Here is a 6,469-nt window from a genome sequence, read left to right as displayed (position 1 = left end):
GGCTTCAAATCTTGGTGCAAGTGGTTGCACAATTCCATTATCACAGCTTTGGGCATTCGATATTCTGAAATTAATTCTAAATCCGACATTTCCAGGGGATTTTGTCTTACCTTTTTTCGTTTATATGAGCGTTTAGCGGCAAAATAGACAGCCATTATTAATTGCCGACGCAGCTGTGCGGCTTTGTCCGGAATATTTTGGCGTTAGCGAGTGGTCTCAGCTCCTCGCTACTTAGCGAGGAGTTTAGCGAGGTCCGGTTAGCGAGACGGGGGTTCGTAATACCAAATCTCGACTTAACGAGGTCGTGCGTCAATACCGAGCTCGCTAAACTTAGCGAGATGTGTTCGTAATGCCGCCCCTGGTTGGAAGATGACACATTACGTTCCTGCTGTTTTGTCTGCAATGCAACAGTTTAGCGCAGCACTGGAGGCAGAGAGATTTTCACTGTCAACATGCCCTTTGCTAGCGAAGTATTTGCCAGAAATCGCAAAACTAAAGTATGGCAGCTGTGATCTGGTTGAAGGCTGGCTAGTTGTGGGTCATGTTAAACCTGGGCAACCAATTAGCTGGGAGGCTCGTGACAGAAAAGTTTGCTTCGAAGACCTCAAGCAGTTAACAAGTAAAGTGGTCGCTGAACTTGAAAGAAGGTTTTCTTCTGCTTGTCCAGATTTGTTAAATTTATTGTCAAAATGTTTGGATTTTGGGCTGCTTTTTAAAGAGATGTGTGGCAGAAGACTTGCAGAAAATCATCCTGTTAATAAGCGAAAGCTTGCATCTTTTGGGTTGTCCGAATTCGAAAAATGTGTTAATTTTGTGGCCCAATTACCACATGTTCGTGATGAAAATTTGGAGCTTGGACCTGAGTTTTCTGCCAGCATATATTGGAGGTTAAAGTCAACTTTACTTGATGTAGTTTGGGGGAATATGTTTCAAACTCACTTTGCAGTAATGTTTGATCACATCAAGACGGAAGATTGTGACCCAAGCCAAGAGCCATTTTCTAAAATTGATGTTTCTACAACTCGGTTGCTCGAGTTTTCTTCCTTTGTTCCTAAAACGTTCACACTAGCGCAGGTCTTCAAAGTTTCTTTCCCAAACATTAACCCCATATGAAACTGCATGTCCGGTTTGTAACAGTTCTTTGGAAACGAAAAACTCTACAAATGCAACGGTGTATGGACTGGGCAAAATATGGCAAGGTTAACCGAAATCACAACATGTACATTAACTTATTCTAAATACATGTTGTCATTAAAAAGGTATTGAACTTATCACTAAGCAGTGTTCGGAATGCAACTTTATTGTGATTGTGCGATATCAAGAGTATTCTGGAGGATTTCACAACTTTAATAATGTGACACTTATTGCATTGAAGCTTTGTTTGTATCTGACCAAAGGAATTGAATTATGCCTATATACTGAACTTTAATTAATTATGAATAGAATTAATATAAATAATTATGTAATAGCCAAATTTGGCATTTATCTTAAAATATAAAAGTATTAAGCCAATATATAATAAGCTGTAGACAGTGCACACTGTTTCGACCTATGAGTTCATTAGTGCAGCTGGTGCATGAGATAGCTTATATTTGCTTGTCTTCCTCCGTCACCAGCTGCCCATAAGACCTCATAGGTTGAATCATTGTGCACTGTCTGCAGTTTAGTATTTATTGACTTGATGCTTTTACATTGATACTGTGACACTGAGCTGACTTCACTTTGTTTCCCAAGCAGATTCTTGGCTCTAAATGTTTGTGTATATCGACCTGAATAATATTGTTTATTTTTTAGAATCATGTCAATGTGGAAACAGCATTAAAAATGTGGTTTCCCGAAAGCAATGATGGGAAAGAACTTATGATTCCATATGATAAGATCAGAAATGCTTTTTATCATTTTTGTGCCCTCACAACATATGATTATACATTTGCGATGGTAATTGGAAAAATACTTGTAGAAGACCAGGTAAATTATGTTTTGAATATGCATGCATACATTTTGGTTTGTATTAGTCACAGTACTTTAGTTCTAAGTTGTGCGTATACATGTGTTAGTAACTATAAGTCAAGCATGTTCATTTTTTAATGATTCAGCTGAGAGTATCAAAAAGACAAAAGAGTATGGTGATAACGTGAACATTGCCAATCTATGGAATGATTATGAAAAAGAGATTATTGGGAGGGTTTTTTACGGTAACAAACAAGTAGTTTTTTATCAAAAATATTTTGCATGTTTGTTTATCAAATAAAACAGGCACAAAAGAAAACCCATGGAAAATTGAAATGGGCTATGAAACAAATGCTCCTTGGATAGGGCCATTAACCAGAAAAAGTCAAATACAGAATTTAAAAAGATTTCTGTGAAAAACTGGAGTTCACCAAAAGAAAGTAGACAACATCTCACAAGAGGAAATTTTAAATGCTTTGCACAATGCATCTGATGTAATTTTGTACAAAATCTGTTTTAAACATTCCTATTTCATATTAACAGCCTTCCTTTGCAGACCCCTCTGAAATCACTTAAGGAACTATGTGCAAGCATAGGTATTGATCAAAGTGGCAGCTCTGAGGATTTGATCAATAAACTATATGAAATGGTTTTGTTTAAGGATATATATCCTAAAATGTTACGGCACATAAAAAAATATGGTGGTAAGGTTTCATGTATGGAATGCCATGTGCAGTTAAAATTTGTTCATATTTTTCCAGGTGGTAGTGCATTTTAATTGCATTCATGGCATTACAGTGTACATGAAGTACACTCTTCGACAAGAAAGTGCTAGAGATTACGTTGATGGGCTATTAAGCTTCAAGAACCAACCAAATGTCTGTGTCTCAGATATTGCTTCACAGGTAGAAATGTTTGTAAAATGTTTAGATTCAGCTTTTTTAAGTTTCAATTTTTCTCAATTTAGATTGCACATCATGGTGAAAATCGCCATAAGAACATGTTTACGCCTTATAAAGGGATGCTCGTTGAGTGGAATGAACACAATCTGGAGCTGCAGGATAACAATCAGTTGCCAAAAGTAAAACTTAATCTGCATGATGGTTCTTGCAGCAACTTTTATAGTCTAAATGACAAATTTCACCATAAAACTAAAAAGCGGGGCCCAGAAAAGCAATTTAGAAATATTGCCCTATGTGAGGATTTACATATCAACACAAGCATTGCTGAACAGCGTAATACTATCATGAAGCGAGATAGGTAGGTTAAATACAAAAATACATTAAGACCCAAAAATTTCCGTATTGTTTTTACAGGCGCTCATTTTGTTCAATGGATGTAGTGAATTTTTTGTGCATGACTCGCCTAAGTATGCACCTGCAAAATAAAACTATTAACAAAAAACAACTAAAAAGATCCACACAGCATTTTGCAAATTATGCCAATGAGCTGGAAAAACAAGTGTTTAGTAAGAAATACAGTTGTTTGTGTTCTTAAATCTGCTACATTAGAAGAAATGTGACAATGATTTGTTTAGAATTGCAGCCAACTGTTTCAGCAAAACAATTTAACTTCATGTTACCTCCAAAAAGAAAGCTTTTAAAAGGTTTGTTAATTGTTATATTTGTGGAAAGTGCTAAGTTTTGCAGTGCACAACAATAACCTTAAAATTTGAGGTCCTCAATTTTAACTTTGAAGTAGCCACCAATCGTACTTCCTGTATGGTATTATTCTTCAATTCTGCAGTATAAAAATCAACAGAAAAATTGTGTGAACTTTTGCAAAATCAGCCAATGTTGTTGTCCACACATAGCTTATTATTAGAGCAATATCGATTGGAAAGTGCAATTTTTTTTCATATTTGTGCAGATGCTTCATTGGATGATTATTTTGTCAGTGCGAAGAAAACCGTTTTAACTTCTTCATTAACAACAAAAGGTTTGGTTTGCATTAAGTGCCCTGTGTTATTGCTATTCTTTTTTGTTAACTTTGTAGTGGATGGGGAAAATGCTGAGATGACTCAAAATCAGTACATCATTGAAAGCGAGAAAGAGATGGTAGCAAAAAAGGAAGAAAGCATGAATGAAGAAATGGTAGTAAATAAGGAAGAAAGCATGAATGAAGAGATGGTAGCAAATGAGGAAGAAAGCACAAATGAAGAGATGGTAGCAAATGAGGAAGAAAGCACAAATGAAGAGATGGTAGCAAATGAGGAAGAAAGCACCAATGAAGAGATGGTAGCAAATGAGGAAGAAAGCACGAATGAAGAGATGGTAGCAAATAAGGAAGAAAGCATGAATGAAGAGATGGTAGCAAATAAGGAAGAAAGCACAAATGAAGAGATGGTAGCAAATAAGGAAGAAAGCACGAATGAAGAGATGGCAGCAAATAAGGAAGAAAAAGTTGTGGATAGAATTGATCTAAAGAATATATCTTGTGTTCCGGAAAAAGTGTGGCACGAACAAAAACATAACATGATAGCTGCTTCGATGGAAAACTGCAGTGCACTATTGAGGCATCCATCATTTTGCACTTATGCAGGATGCAACTGGCTTGATGGAGAAGTAAGTGATTAGTTTTGGTGCAAGTTGTCTGTCTGCAACCAGCAGGCATTTCAGATTTGTCTTTTCTTGCAGGTAATAAATTGTGTTCTGACGATGTTTGCCTCAAAACAACAGGCACATAAAATGTTTGTATTGGACTGTTTTATTGTGAATTCTATTTTGGACAGCAAGATGGATATTCTTCATCGCCACACCCTGAACAAGGTTTTATTGTATACCTTATCAAATTGTATTCCTACGTTTTTTTATTTTTCGACAGATCACTTCATCCAATTTTGTGGGCATGGTAGGTGCATACAACAAAGGAGGCAATCATGGGAACCTGTTGGTAATTTAGAAATAATAAATTGTCTTAACTACAAAGAAATTGAACAAACGTGATAATATACTCCATATTGCAGATTGTCCACTGGAAAACACAGACTATAACTTTAATTGATCCATTTTATCCAAGCCAACCAAATAATTGTGAAGCAGTGTCGAAATTTCAGTAAGTTAAATCATATTTTTATCATTCATACACCTTTTATTTGCTTGCAAAAAGATCTTACTTATTACTTCGGAAAAATAAAAGTGACGCACATCTGCAAGTCACCACATACCAACCGATAAAACACCCAATACAACAAGATGCACACAACTGTGGCATTTTTGTCTTGAAGGTAAAGCTCAATGACATAAAAATCCGTTGTAACAGAAAGCATTTGTTCTGTTTCAGATTGCTGAATGCTTGTTTAATGCTCCAAAGTTGGACTCCACCATTCCATTTCAAGTGTTTCAAGTTTTTCTAGTACTAAAAGAGCAGAAAACAGTTAGCAGAAAACATTTTAAATAATTCAGGTAATCACTTTTGAATTACGCTTTAATAAATGCTTAAAACTTGACAGCTGCCTGATAATCCTAAGTGTCTTTTTTATATTGTACAAACATAAGGGTAAAATAATATACACAAGTACAATGAGGTTTAACGTTGAAATTAGTCATCAACTACAATTCATTAGCCCAGTCCCCTTTTGGTTTCAAGGTTAGGGGACCCATGCGTTGTACATGCAATCTAGGGTCAGATTATGGCTCTATATGTTTGGCTAAATGTGTCAGTCCAGCCACATTCAAAGGGGTTTCCATACCTTTATGCTCATTTCAAGTTTTATTCAGATAATTTAGCACATACTTACTTCTTAAAAAAATGCACATCGTAGAAATCTCCATGTTTGCCTTTAAATATTTTAACCATACCTTGCCGTCAGTTTCAATGACAAATATTTGCGTATGAAACAAGTCCATCACCACAACACACGTTCCGCCTCAACAACAGCTCTACACCTCCCCAGTGTGCCTACAACCACCTGTCAAAAATCATTAAAATATTTCTCCGTTATTGTTTGCAATCACCTAGCCTACCAGAACAAATCAAAAAGTACAGCTTACATAGTTTCAAAAGAGGGGTTATTTCATTGTTGGCCAAGGATGCCTTACCATATATTGGCATACAACCTCATTTCGTGTGATTACCACGTGATCTTGTTCAACTTGTTTTTGTTTTGATTACGAAATTCATGCTTTAGGGACTATTTACTTTGTTTACTTCATTATTGCCTTGTTCTACTCGTTGCCGCCAACCTTACTTTAATTCAACTGCTGATTATTTGATTATGATGGATAAGAAAATTACTTTCGCTTCAGGCTGTATTTTAAAACGATGATTTTTTTTCGCAAAGTAAGTTTTCATAACGATTCGCCAATGCAATTATTTGTGCTTTGTTTCATTTTTCCAAATTACTGTGTTTTATTTAGCAATTATGATGCTTTCTGTATTTTTTTGCAATTATTTTCTTGTACTTTTTTTGTGCCTCATTTTGGAATTATTGTGTTTTTTCTTTCTGAAACTAACGTAATATCTGCTTCCTAAAAATCAGTGGTGCTGGCGGTTGATAAAGGATTTTTGTGTCCACATA

The 6,469-nt window shown here is 35.7% G+C and overlaps 1 pseudogene across 1 annotated transcript; it reads left to right on the top strand.

The window, feature by feature from the left end:
* Positions 1–369: 369 nt before the first annotated feature.
* On the top strand, positions 370–5,349 carry LOC145913385 (uncharacterized; annotated as a pseudogene). Its single transcript, XR_014403343.1, has 18 exons — positions 370–887; positions 1,075–1,199; positions 1,260–1,403; positions 1,793–1,968; positions 2,097–2,134; positions 2,167–2,195; positions 2,257–2,444; positions 2,507–2,659; positions 2,712–2,855; positions 2,918–3,210; positions 3,267–3,418; positions 3,820–3,888; positions 3,946–4,514; positions 4,587–4,718; positions 4,774–4,842; positions 4,916–5,004; positions 5,059–5,176; positions 5,233–5,349. The product of XR_014403343.1 is annotated as an uncharacterized LOC145913385 (transcript).
* Positions 5,350–6,469: the final 1,120 nt, after the last annotated feature.

The sequence above is a fragment of the Ascidia mentula genome, chromosome 1 (genome assembly GCF_947561715.1).
Source record: "Ascidia mentula chromosome 1, kaAscMent1.1, whole genome shotgun sequence".
Taxonomy (NCBI): domain Eukaryota; kingdom Metazoa; phylum Chordata; class Ascidiacea; order Phlebobranchia; family Ascidiidae; genus Ascidia; species Ascidia mentula.
Note: the sequence above shows the minus strand (reverse complement) of the source record. Positions and strands in the feature narration are given on the sequence as shown.